Raw genomic sequence first — 12,990 nt, forward strand, 5'->3', positions numbered from 1 at the left:
CCACCTTTTTCAGAAGGCCATCCCAAATTAATGACAGATATTTATGTTCCTCAGGTGATTTTTGTATGAATTTAATGATCCCACTTTACTGAGTTCAATACATCTTTTGACATGTATTCTTTTGATATTGGAATAAATGGTGTTTTAACTTAAAAATTCAAATTCTATTAAAGAAAATGCTCCCCTTTCAGGAATCCCAGACAATGCAAATTGCACCGTCAGAGGTGCCATGTTGCACGGTGATGCCAGGTGATGCCAGGGATGAAGCTCAGGACCTCATGCTTGCCCTGGGCATTTCCTAAGCCACCAAACTTGTTTCTGGGTCTTACTTCCCCAGAGTAGGGCTGTCAGGATCACCTCTGAGCAGGTGGGGGCACCGGGTTACACTTTCCTGGGCAACTGTCTTCACTATCGAACCATCTTCTCGACTTCCTATGTTTTTAACTTATGAAAAAATATACTATGATGTTTTATTTAAGCATCATGAATAAATGGAAAAAATAAATGGAAAAAATCATGCACCCAAAGTTCAGCCATCATATAGCTCCCCCACCACCCACTAAAGATTAAGCCAAGTTACTTTAGAACATGTTATTATTGCATTGCTTTTATCTCCAGAACAGCTGTGATAATTCTTTTTCCCAAAAAAACTGTGGAGCTTCAGAGACTCCCAGGAAGAAGTTGGAGCGGGTGAGTGAGCTGGAGGTAAGGGGCCACCATCAGTCATAGCCCCTGTATTTCAGTATCCAATCCAGCCCCCACGACTGTAGTTTTTTCAGTGCATGCGCCATCCTCTTCTTCAGCACCATGGACACCAAACAGACCTGGACGCTTTCTTCCTTGGAATCTACACAGATAAACTGATTCTCTGTAGTCCTGAACCTGAGGAGCAGGGAGAGGAAGATCGCATATTGAGAAGGAGTCTGCAGAATGAGCTTGGGGAATCCCCCTTCCATATTCTTGGGTTCCCCACTCAATCCAGCCTCCTGCTTCCTCTCTCTCTCAGCTGCTGGAGCCCATAGACTCCTGGGGGCTCCTTTCCTCTCCTTGGGCAGCCTAGCTCCTCTGCCTCCTGTTCCACTACTTTCTCCTCCCCACCCCCAGAAGCCTCTTGATATGAATCCCTGGAATATAAGCCTCCTCATGACTCGGCAAGATCCAGAGGATGAGACTTTCCCAGACAACGGTCTATCAGGTCATCTCTCCCCCAGGCCCCATAAGAACATGGCCCTTAGAGCTGGACACTTACATGATGCCACTGTGGGAGCAGTTTGTGTTGGTTTCATAGTAGTCTTTCATTACCGAACAGTTGAAATTCTCATAGTCGGGGTAACAGCAGCCTACATTTAAGACAGAGCCATTTCAGGACAGAATATTTCTCTCTCTCTCTCTCTCTCTCTCTCTCTCTCTCTCTTCTTGAAACAGAGGATTTTTCTAAATGTATTTGTTGACTTTTTTAAAAAATTTCACGTTTTTTACTGAGACACCAAGATTTACCAAGTTGTTCATCATAGAGTTTCAGGCATATAATGCTTAAAAACCAGCCCCAGCCCCTAGAGTGAACTTCCCTTCTCCAATGTTCCCAGGTTCCCTCCCACCCCTCTGACTTTTCCTTAATGGTTGCATTTTTCAGTTTGGTGTTTGTAAGTTTGGGCCACCTACTTACAGTGCTGTTGGATGTGGTTTAGACATCTACATAGACCACACCTCTGATGTGCTTGAGGCCCATGGCCTGGGTCCTGTTATCTGTTATCTCCCGCCCTCCTCTTCTTACTTCTCGTCCCCTAGTTTCTTTCCTTCCCTGTGCTTCTCATTCGTATTCTCCCGAGTCAATGATAATCTAAGTATCCCCACTTTGGTACTTTGCATTCTCTTGGCCTGTTATCACTGTATCACTGTATCACTGGCATCCCATTGCTCATCGACTTGCTTGAGCGGGCACCAGTACTGTCTCCATTGTGAGACTTGTTACTGTTTTTGGCATATTGAATATGCCATGGGTATCTTGCCAGGCTCTGCCATGCAGATGAGATACTTTCAGTACCTTGCCGGGTTCCCCAAGAGGGATGAAGAAATCAAACCCGGTCTGCCGCGTGCAAGGCAAACACCCTATCCGCTGTGCTATTGCTCCAGCCCCTGGCCTGTTATATAAAACAGATAAGTGAGGTCACCCGGTATTTGTCCTTCTTCTGACTTACTTCACTTAACAAGGATGGATTCTGTTTGTTAAAGGGGTCCTTCCTTCAAAGTCCCGGGGAGGACAAAGACTGAGAAACTCTAAGAGTGTCCCTCCTACTCTGTATCTCCTTGTGCCCCTTTGCAGGGGCAGGGGCTCTGTGTGTGTGTTTATGTGTGTGTGTGTGTGTGTGTGTGTGTGTGTGTGTGTGTGTTGACCTGGGTAAGGCCACAGCTGGGCCAGGATTGTTTATCCCAGGAAGGAAGGATGTGGTGATTGCCTCTCTCCATGTGAGCTGACCAGGGACGGCCATGTGGCAGAGAGGTCATGAATGAGGAGGAACTTGAGGCCTCTACAAATCTTTCCTGGAGATAGTCACCATCTCCAGGACCATCTTCTGCCCGCCACATCCCACAGACAAGGTGGGCGGCAATCATGGGCAGGTGTGTCTTGGCCCCTCAGCTCTCGGCCACACTCCTCTACTGTCTACCTTGGGTTTAGAATCAGGCGAGTCATGGTTGTGGGTCCTATGTGGGTGACAGACAAGGGGGTGAGAGAGAGGACAGAGAGGCACAGTCTCAGTGTCTCCACCCAGTGTCCCCCTGGCTCACTGGCTTATGTCACTTACCCCAACAGCCTTAATACTGTGGCATATGTTAACATTTTCCTCCTTCTGAAGGCTTAGAAACAGCCACTGTCTATCTATATTCTACTTTATTCTTTTTAATTTTAATTAAAAATATTCATGGGGGTCACACCTGGCGGCCTTTAAGGCTTATTCCTGGCATTGTGCTTAGGGATTTCTGAGTGGTGCTTGGGGTACCATGTGGGTTGCCCCAAGGGATCAAACCTTGGATAGCTGTGTGCAAGGTAAGTGCTCTACCTACTGTACTATCTTGCCATCCTACTTCAAAGAAAAACATTAGTTCATTTTTTCAGCCGTCCTTGCATTTTGACTCTGATGACTAATGCTGAAATTTCCACTTATACGTGTGATCTGCTTTCTGTTCTCTTGGGTAGACATTTGGAAGTGGAATTGCTGTGTCCTATCATGTTCTCTTTAAAAATCACAAGAAATTCTGTATTTCAAAATACAATTGGCCCCAAAGTGCCTTATTATTATTATTATTATTATTATTATTATTATTTTGCATGGGAGGCACACCCCATTATGCTCTGGGATTACTCCTTACTCTACTCTCAGGAATTATTCCTGGTGGTGCCTGGAGACCATATGGGATGCCAGGGATTGAACCTGGGTTGGCCACATGCAAAGCAAGTGCCATGCCTGCTTTAATGTCTTTCTAGTGCCAGGCCACAAGGTTTTGGATAAGTAAGTGAGGCCCTGCAAAGGGAGAGAGTAATTTCCCCAAGTTTGAGCCTTCATCTTATTCATTTCCCAAGGGAACAAGGCTGCAGAGAGAGAGGTCTATTACCTTCTGTGGTAATATTATTATTTAAAAAATAATATTATTTAAAAAATTACACTTATTTTTTTTAACCCTCACCTAGAATCCCATACTGGTGTGTGTGTGTGTGTGTGTGTGTGTGTGTGTGTGTGTGTGTGTGTGACAATGTGGTATGCCAGATACAAGGGAAAGGGATAAACTCAGGACCCCTTGCTTGCCCTGAGCATTTTCTAAACCTTTGGTTATCCAGGTTTCCTTCTTCCAGGGGCTCCCGACAGCAGAGATGTCAGATTGAATCCAGCACATTTTAAAATCATCGGAGTTTCAATTCACAACCCTGCAGTTGCCAGGAGAGACCTTAAAGCCACTGAACCTTCCCTGGGGCCCTGCTTCTGCTTTTAGGCAAGTGTCAAAGCACATGCACTTTCTATAACAGGAATAGTCATGGGAGGACTCAGTTGTGCATCTGTGTCTCCTCCTAGAACAGGAGTGACCACAGACCTGACCACCCATGAGAAGGTCACGGAACTCACTGTGGTTTTCTGGGGTTGGGACTCCAAGGATGACTGCAGCCAGCAAGAACACAAGAAGGGCAGCTGCAAAGCACTTCATCTTCCTTGTTCCAGGGTCCAGCACGCTGTTTGCTGATTCTCTCAGACCCCAGCCGCTGCCTTGTTTTTATAAGAAGAGGAGGGTCAGGAAGTCACAGACAGATAGAGCACTCTCTGCCTAGATTGCAAACAGCACATGCTTTCAAAAAAAAAAAAAATGACCCAAGGAGATTGGGAAAGCTACAGGAAGTAGAGCTTAAAAATAAGTGGAGTCTGTCCCTCCTGCTCAATGGAGAGGGAAAATTCTATGAAGAAGCCTTTCTCTAAAGACTCCTTGGAAACCTTAAATTAGAACTTTCCTCTCATAGTTGATGACATTCATGTGCACAAATAGCACAAGGAGCACAAGGTAGCCATGAGAGCGGTACCCCATCGTGCTTACCAAGTCATCCCTTTCACACGAAAAACCCCCTAACATGTAAAAAACAGAGTTTTCTGATTTTTTTTTTTTTTTTTTTTTTTTTTTTGCTTTTTGGGTCACACCCGGCGATGCACAGGAGTTACTCCTGGCTCATGCACTCAGGAATCACCCCTGGTGGTGCTCAGGGGACCATATGGGATGCTGGGATTCGAACCCGGGTCGGCTGTGTGCAAGGCAAACGCCCTACCCACTGTGCTATCACTCCAGCCCCCAGAGTTTTCTGATTTTTTATGCAACCGGGAGATATATTAACCTGTGGTCCCCTTTGCTGAGTGGTAAACAACCCGTTCCCCATTTCCTTCATCTGACTGGTTATGGATAATTAAATCTATGGTGACATTTCTCCATAGACCCAAGTTACTTACTATAAGAAATCCTTTATCTTGTGGCGTATTGTGCAAATATCTTACTGTCTGAGCAGGAATTCCCGAAGTCCTCAAATGACAGGGTGAGCAAAGGTACCGGTGGTCGTGGAGAAGCCTCTGAAGCCTCAGCCTCACATCTGCTGAGGTAGAGTGTCTCCCTTGCAGAGTGGTGGGCTCCCGGTGTGAGGACTGTATTTCCTCCTGGAGGGCAGCTGCACAATTAAGACTTATGCTTTACCTCTGCTGCTGGCTAGCATGATGTCAGGGAGTAGTTACAGTGGCCTTGGTAAGATGCCCAGGAAATGGAGCCCTTGTATAGAGTCTGTTCCTGTCACCGCAGCCTCTGCTCATGACCTTAGTCCTATTATAGCTGATGGGAGAGGCCAGCTGACATGTCAGGACAAGTTGTCCTGTCCATATGTTCACCAGATGCCTCCCTGTCCCTGTTGCCTTCCGGGTGGGGTGCAATGTTGCCCGCAGCCCTTATCCAACCCTTCTAGATGTCTTAGGCCTAACAAGCTCCTGGGGGCATCAGTATCTCAGCAGTGGAGACTCCCTCATGCAGGGAGATGTGTTCAGGGCAGAGGTCCAGGTGAGGTGCTGGTGGCTGGAGCCCCATGGAACTGTATGGACAGCACTGGTATAGAACGCTCCCCCACCCCTCCAACCCCCTCCTGACACTGCTGTGGTGGGCAGAGTGAGAGATGGGGCTGATGGGAGGGAAGTGGTTTTCCACATGCAACAGACATGTTCAGAGAGGGAGAATTGTAGGGGCTGGTGTTCGATTGCTCAGTATTCTGCCATTTCTGGCCTCCCCGAGGCAGTCCACATTCTGAGTGGCCGTGTGCCGCCGGAGTCTTTCATCATTTGCTCTTCCTGAGCCGAAGAGCATTACTGAGGACAGTAAAGGATCAGATGGGCAGGCTGGAGAGATAATACATCAGGTAGGGCGGCAGAAGAGTCCTGTTAGCAGGAGTCCTAGAATTTATTTCCCACCGGGTTCTGCAAATCATGTAGCTATGGTGGCCATGGGCAGTATGAAGGAAACACTCATTGGTCTGGTGCAGCAGGGAAGGGGCCCTGGTGTGGCTCACGGGATTCCTGGACACAAAGCTACAGACCAGGGCTGGGCCAGAGTTCACAGGAAGAAACCTTTTGTGAAGCCCCGAATCAGGAGACAGCTGGTCTGTGAGAGGAGCTCAGAGAAGGGCCTGTGGTCAGTCCCCAAGAGCTGGGTCAGAGGGGCAGGAGACGGGAGTGGGGAAAGCAAGGTCCCTCTCACACAGGAGCCTGTGGCTCCATCAGGTCCCCAGGTGTGTGAGCCCCCTTCCCTTGAGGATGGTTCAGATCTAAGGACAGTGGCTGAGCCATGGGGCGTGGCCTTGCCTCTGCCCACATGGGCAGGTCTCCTCTGCAAGCAGGAGGTCCAGGAGGGTGCTGGGAGCCTCAGGGGAGCTGGTAGGAGGGTTGTGGATGCTTCTAGATCTCCAGTGAATGGGCTCTCCTCAGTTGCTGCCCCCCCAATGGAAGCCTCACTCACCCCGTTACTGACCTTTAGTAAGTTCTTGGGGATCTGCTCTGGATCAAGTTGCCTTCCGGTTTCTCTCAGTCTTATCTGACCTTAGGCGCCTGCTGATGGTCCCTTGACTCCCTTTCTAAAAGCATTAATTTTAGAAAATAAAACCCAAATCCCTTTCTATCCTTTGATGTACATACAAATCTTTCCTGGACTCTTAGCAGTTTTATGTCTCTTTCATGCTTTTCTCAAGACTCCCTTTGAAACATAATCTTGAAAGAAGGCAGCACTCTTGTCTCCTGCCTATTGGCAACCCGGGTGCCTAAACATGTTCACTTCTAATTCTTAAATAATTTCATTTTCAAAATGGGCTTATAACTAGGTGGCAGCATTGCAGACTTACAGGAGCTTAGTTCACACATCTCTTAGGAGCGTTCCCCACTCCCAGGGTCCTCCACTACCAGGAAGATCCTTCTCCCCAGGCTCTCACCTCCCCTGCAAGTGACCTGGTCATTCCCTGTGGTGTGGCTTCACTGGCAGCAGGAAGCAGACCTGGCAGGAAGGCAGGACTCCTCCTCTGCATCCCCCTTGGGCTCGTGGGTTCTGCACACTCAGCTCCCGTGCAAGTGTTCAGACACTCTCCCTCCCGACTCTTCCCCAGCAGCTGAAACTCCCCCTGTCTGCTGACCAGGCTCCCTGAAATGCTCCAACCTCCTTCCGGAATCCAGATGCAAATTCTTGGTCTTGTCTCATTCACGGGCCTTATCCCTTCCCTGTTTGGGTCATTTTTGCTGTTTCTGCGGTGTGAAGAGGTTGAGTATTTGCGGGGTTCAGTGGTGGAAAGGGTTGAGCTTCTTCTGCTGGAAGCGAGGGAGATTACCTAGAGGAATAGGTGGCCCAGTGATGCCCCACGCACAAACGCAGAGAGAGAAGTTTAAGACTTTGAACTCAACAGTAAGACAAAATAAGCAAAGGCCCAGGCCAGGATTCCTCAAGTCTGAACGGGTATGCACACTGTTGGAGGGGCGGGCTAGAGCATATATTTAGTACAGAGTTTTGTTTTATTTCTCTTTTCCTTTTGCTTTGCTGTTGCAGTCATGATGAGCAAGGACACCCTTGGTCATGGTGCACTTGACATCACTTGCTTTTTGTTGTGACTCTCCAGGGATTGTGCTCAGCATGAGAGGCTGTGCCCTGATCACACTCAGGGCCTCATATCTATATGGCTCTGGGGCATATATCAAATTTTTTTTAAAAAAAGAATCTAAACACTGTGAGATCTACAGTTACAAAGTTGTTCCTGATTGGGTTTCAGCCATACAGTGTTCCAACACCTGTCCCTTCTCAGTGCACATTTCCCACCACCAATGTTCCCAGTTTTCTTCCAGCCTGCACCATGACCCCCCCGCCCTGCCCCCACTGCAGCCTGCCACTATGGCAGACACTTTTCCTCTCTCTCTCTCTTTCTCTCTCTCTCTCTCTCTCTCTCTCTCTCTCTCTCTTCTCTCTCATTTTCCTTTTAGGCATTGTGGTTTGAAATACTGTCACTGAAAGGGTACCATCATGCATATCACTTTACCTCATTTCAACACTCAGTTTTGTCCAGAGTGATCAATTCTAATTGTCATTGTCATAGTGGTCCCTTCTTTGTCCTAATTGCACTCAAGGGCATGTATTTTTTTGCTAGATGTTCTATATGGTATTAGTCAGATCAGATCCTATCTGTTTAGCACAGATGCAAATACTTTTTATTCCATGGAAAAGTTCATGCCCCAGTTACAATTTAGTTGCCCTCTGGAATATTTCTCTCCTTTCTAATACTATATCTGTCAGATGGGCCAACCCAAATTAAGGACAGAAATTTCTGATGATCTATATATCAGTTTTTGGTGGGTCCCTCATTACTGAGTTCAATACATCCTTTGACATATACTCATTCTATATTGGAATGAATAGTGTTTTCTTTTGTTCAACCTATTGAATATGATTTATTTATTTATTTATTTATTTATTTGCTTTTTGGGTCACACCTGGCAATGCACAGGGGCCACTCCTGGCTTTGCACTCAGGAATGACTCCTGGCGGTGCCCGGGGGACCATATGGGATGCTGGGAATCAAACCCGGGTCAAGCTGCATGCAAGGCAAACGCCCTCCCTGCTGTGCTATTGCTCCAGCCTCAGAATATGATTTATTAAGAAATAACATTATTGCAAAGAACATCAAGATGAGGTCATAGTAAGGCAGAGTATGCATAATACAATATGACCAATGTCTTTAGAAGATTGCAGATTATATGAAAACAGAGAAACACATAGCTCATGTAGCCATGAAGACAGAAATAGAAATTATAATATTACTTAGATCTACATAAAGGAACTTCAAAGATTAATGACAAACCATCATAAGCTAAGCAGAGGTTAGGAAGGAATTTTCTACAGATTTTATCAGAAGCATAATACCTACATTTAAGAGTTTCACCTCCAGAATTGTAAGATGGTGAATTTCTCAATTTTAAACAACTGCATATAATAATTTATTAAGGTTGTTTTAGGAATGGAGCAAAATTTCAGAGGTAATAAAACTGGAACTCATCCAGAAATAATTATTTTAAAAATTATGACTGAAGGGCTGGAGCAATAGCACAGCGGGTAGGGTGTTTGTCTTGCATGTGGCCAATCTAGGTTCTATTCCTAACTTCCCATATGGTCTCCCAAGCACCTCCAGGAGTAATTCCTGAGTGCGTGAACCAGGAGTAACCCCTGTGCATCGCTGGGTGTGACCCCAAAAAAGCCCCCCCAAAAATTATGACTGAGACATTGGAGAGATAATACAAGGGTTAAATAATATGTTTTGCATGTGGTTTGACCCAGTTAGATCTCTGCACCATGGTCTCCTACACAACTACGCTGGACATATCCCAGAGGCCCCAGGCACTGTCAGGTGCCAGAATAACCTCTATGCACTGCAGGGCCTTAAAAATACTGAATTCTTTGCCCTGAGCCTAGTTGACTAAAATTCGCTAATATTAGTGCCCTAAACAGTGTTCAGGACCACCCAATTAATAGGTAAAATATATGGCTTAAAAAATTAATTCCTACTTTTAGCTACTAAAATAAATATAAAAATCTTGATTAAGAGCTTTGCACTAAGCAAATAACAACAATAGAAACGACAAAAAAAATAAGAATATATAGCCCAAAGAACCAAGGGTTGAATATTTAATTCATTTTATTAAGCTGATAATGAAAGCTAAAATTTAAAGAAACAAAACTTTAATATTGCATGAAAAATTATGATCTATTATCATGTTTATGACTTACTTTTAACAACCATTAATGGATTGTGTTTTTGACTTAAAATTTTTTAATTCTACTAAAGGAAACTCTCTCCTTGTCAGGGACCCCAGACTGTCTGATAGTCGCGGCCTCTTGGTGAATGGGTGGCTCCATGGATGAAGCTCAGGCCCTCACGTTTGCCCTGGGAGCTTCCTCAGGCACTGGACTGCTTTCTGGGCCCTTGCCCCTGAGGATTCCTCAGAGCAGGGCTGTCCGGATCACCTCTGGGTAGGTGGGGGCAGTGGATTGGAGCCTGGGCAAGTCTTTTTAAGCACTGAGCCGTATCTGGACTTTTAAAAAATTGTACTATGGTGTGTGATTAGGGGAGGGGATGTGCAGGGCTTACTCCTGGCTCTGAGCTCAGATCACTCCTGTTTGACCCAGGGGACCATACGGGGTTCCAGGGATCAAACTGGGCAAATGCAGCTGCCCGTTGAACGATTGCCTTGGCCCCGCTGTCTTATTTTGAAAGAGCGATAAATCCAAGGTCAGCCATCCTGTCAATATCCTCCCCTGCCCCAATATTTAAGCAAAGTTGCTTTAGAGACCCTTTACTGTTGTGCTGTCATTATCACCAGATCGAACTTTTATAAACTGTGGAGCCTGAGAGCCTCCCGGAAGGCAGGTGAGTGAACTGGAGGTGAGGGGGCCGCCATCACGAGCCGTGCCAGAATTCCAAGATCCTATCCAGCCCCAGTGGCTCTAGTCTACTCAGCGCCTGCAACGCCTGGTGTCTCACCACCAAGGACACCAGGCAATATCGGATGCTTCTGTCCTTGGCGTCTGCACAGATGTAACTGTCCTCCTGAGTCTGGAACCTGGGGAGCAAGGGAGAGGAAGATTGCCCGTGAGAAGGATTCTGAGAAAGGGCTTGGGGAATCCCTCCTTCCTTCCCCTGGATTATGGCTCCCCACATAGTCTAGCCTCTGATATCCTTTCTCTGCTTCGGAGCCCAGACATTCTCCAGAGTCTCCTTTCCCCTCCTGGAGCAGCCTTGCTCTAGTGTCCCTTCTTCCCTTTCCTCTCCCCACTACCCTCCCCTCCACTACCCTACCCCCCTCCCAAGTCTCTTGACCGGAAGCCTGCAGCATCCTGGGAATCTAAGCCTCCTCACTCACTACCTGACAAGATCCAGAGGACGGGACTTTTCTGGACACCCATTCCATCAGGTCCCCCTTCCCCCAGCCCCTGTAAGGACATGGCCCTGGGAGCTGGTCACTTACAGGATGACACTGTGAGGACATCCTATATTGGTTATAAAGTAGTCTTTAACTCTTGAACAGTTGAAGTTCTCATAGTGGGGGTAGCAGCAGTTTACACGGTTGTTTAAAACTGTAGAAGAGAAAGGGTCATTTCAGGACAGGCTCCCTCCCTCCCTTCCTCCCTCCCTCCCTCCTTTCCTCCCTCCCTCTCTCCTTTCCTCCCTCCCTCCCTCCCTCCCTCCCTCCCACCTCCCTCCCTCACTCCCTCTTTCTTCTGGAAAGAGAGTTTTTTAAAAAAATATCAGTTGATTATTTTTCTTTTTTAAAAATTTTATATTTTTTCTTAAAGCAGCATGATTTTATTTAGTTATTTTCAATGTTGTTTTTGGGCCCCTTTTGGGGTTATTCCTCACTCTGCTCTCTGAAATTACCTCTGGCAGTGCTTGGTACTGGTGACTGAACTTGGGTTAGCCATGTGCAAGGCAAGCTCTCTACCCATTGCACTATTGCTCCAGCCTCTAAGGCAGCATGATTTATAAAGTTGTTTATAATAAGGTTTTAGACATCTAATGCTCCCAAACCAGTCCCATCACCAGAGTGAACTTCACTCTGCCAGTGTCCCCGGATTCTCTCCCATCCCTCTGCCTTCTCCTTAATAGTTACGTTTTTAAGTTTGGCGTTTGCAAGTTTGAGCCTCCTGCTTACAGTGCTGTTGGCTCTGTTGGCTGCTTCCCACCAGCCTCCTTTTACTTTCACCTCCATTTCTTTCCTTCTCTGTCTTTCAAATTTCTATAATCCAGTCAAAGGTGATTTAGGTGTCCCTCCTTTGGTACTTTGCTTTTGCTTGGTCTGTTATTCTACTTATCACAGAAAAGTGAGATAATCTGGTATTTGTCTTTCTGACTTACTTCTGACTTCAAAATGAATCCCACCATCAATGTCCCAGGCTCCCTCCCAACCCTCAGCCCTCTCCTTCTCCAACAAGGATGGAACCTGTTTGTAAAGGGATCGTATCCTTCCCTTCATTCCCCGAAAGTCCTGGGGAGGACAAAGGCTGAAGGACTCCAAGGATGTCCCTTGCATTCTGTCTACTTCTCCTTTCTTGCCCCTGCCCTGGAATGGGGCTGTGTGTGTGTGTGTGTGTGTGTATGTGTGTGTGTGTGTTTGTGTTTGTGTTTGTTGATGCAGGCACTCAGGCAGAACCACAGCAGGGCCAGGGATCATTTGTCCCAGGAGAAGAAGGTGACTGTAGAAGACCTCTCAGTTGACAGAGAGGTCATGGATGAGGAAGGACTTGGGGCCCCTAAAGATTTTCCCTGGAGACTGGCACCACTCCAGGACCCTCCCTCCCCCATATCTCGCAGACAAGGTGAGCGGCAACCAGGGCAGGTGTGTCTCAGGTTGGCCCTTCAGTTCTCGGCCACACTCCCCTCCCCCTTTACCGTATATCTCAGGCTTAGGATCAGGCGTAGGCATCTTGGAGGGTTCTATGTGGGAGACAGACAAGGGGATGAGAGAGATGACAGAGAAGTACCCAGCGTCCCCCTTGCTCACTGCCTTATGTCACTTACCCCAACAGCCTCAGTGCTGTGACGTGTGTCTATATCTCACTTTATTTAAATTTATTATTATTTTGTTTTGGGACACAGCAGGTGGTGCTCAGAACTTACTCTCATCTCTTATGTGTCAGTTGTGACACTTAGGTGTCACTCCTGGCAGGTTTGGGAACCATATGGGGGTGCTAGGGATTGAACCCTGGTAAGCTGCTTGCTAGGTGAGTGCTCTACCAGCTCTCTTATCTTTCCGGTCCCATTGCTCAATTTTTAAATTTTTGTGGTTTTTAGGTCACATCCTGCTATGCTTCGGGATTTCTCCTGGCACTGCACTCAGGAAATATACCTGACAGTGCTTGGGACTGTATCTGATGCCAGGCATGGAACTCAAGCTGGCAGCA

The 12,990-nt window shown here is 46.8% G+C and overlaps 1 pseudogene; it reads right to left on the bottom strand.

The window, feature by feature from the left end:
* Positions 1 to 12,990, bottom strand: part of LOC105943012 (vacuolar protein sorting-associated protein 72 homolog) — a 37,453-nt pseudogene that overhangs the window by 8,454 nt on the left and 16,009 nt on the right.

This window comes from Sorex araneus, chromosome 3 (assembly GCF_027595985.1).
Source record: "Sorex araneus isolate mSorAra2 chromosome 3, mSorAra2.pri, whole genome shotgun sequence".
Classification (NCBI taxonomy): Eukaryota; Metazoa; Chordata; class Mammalia; order Eulipotyphla; family Soricidae; genus Sorex; species Sorex araneus.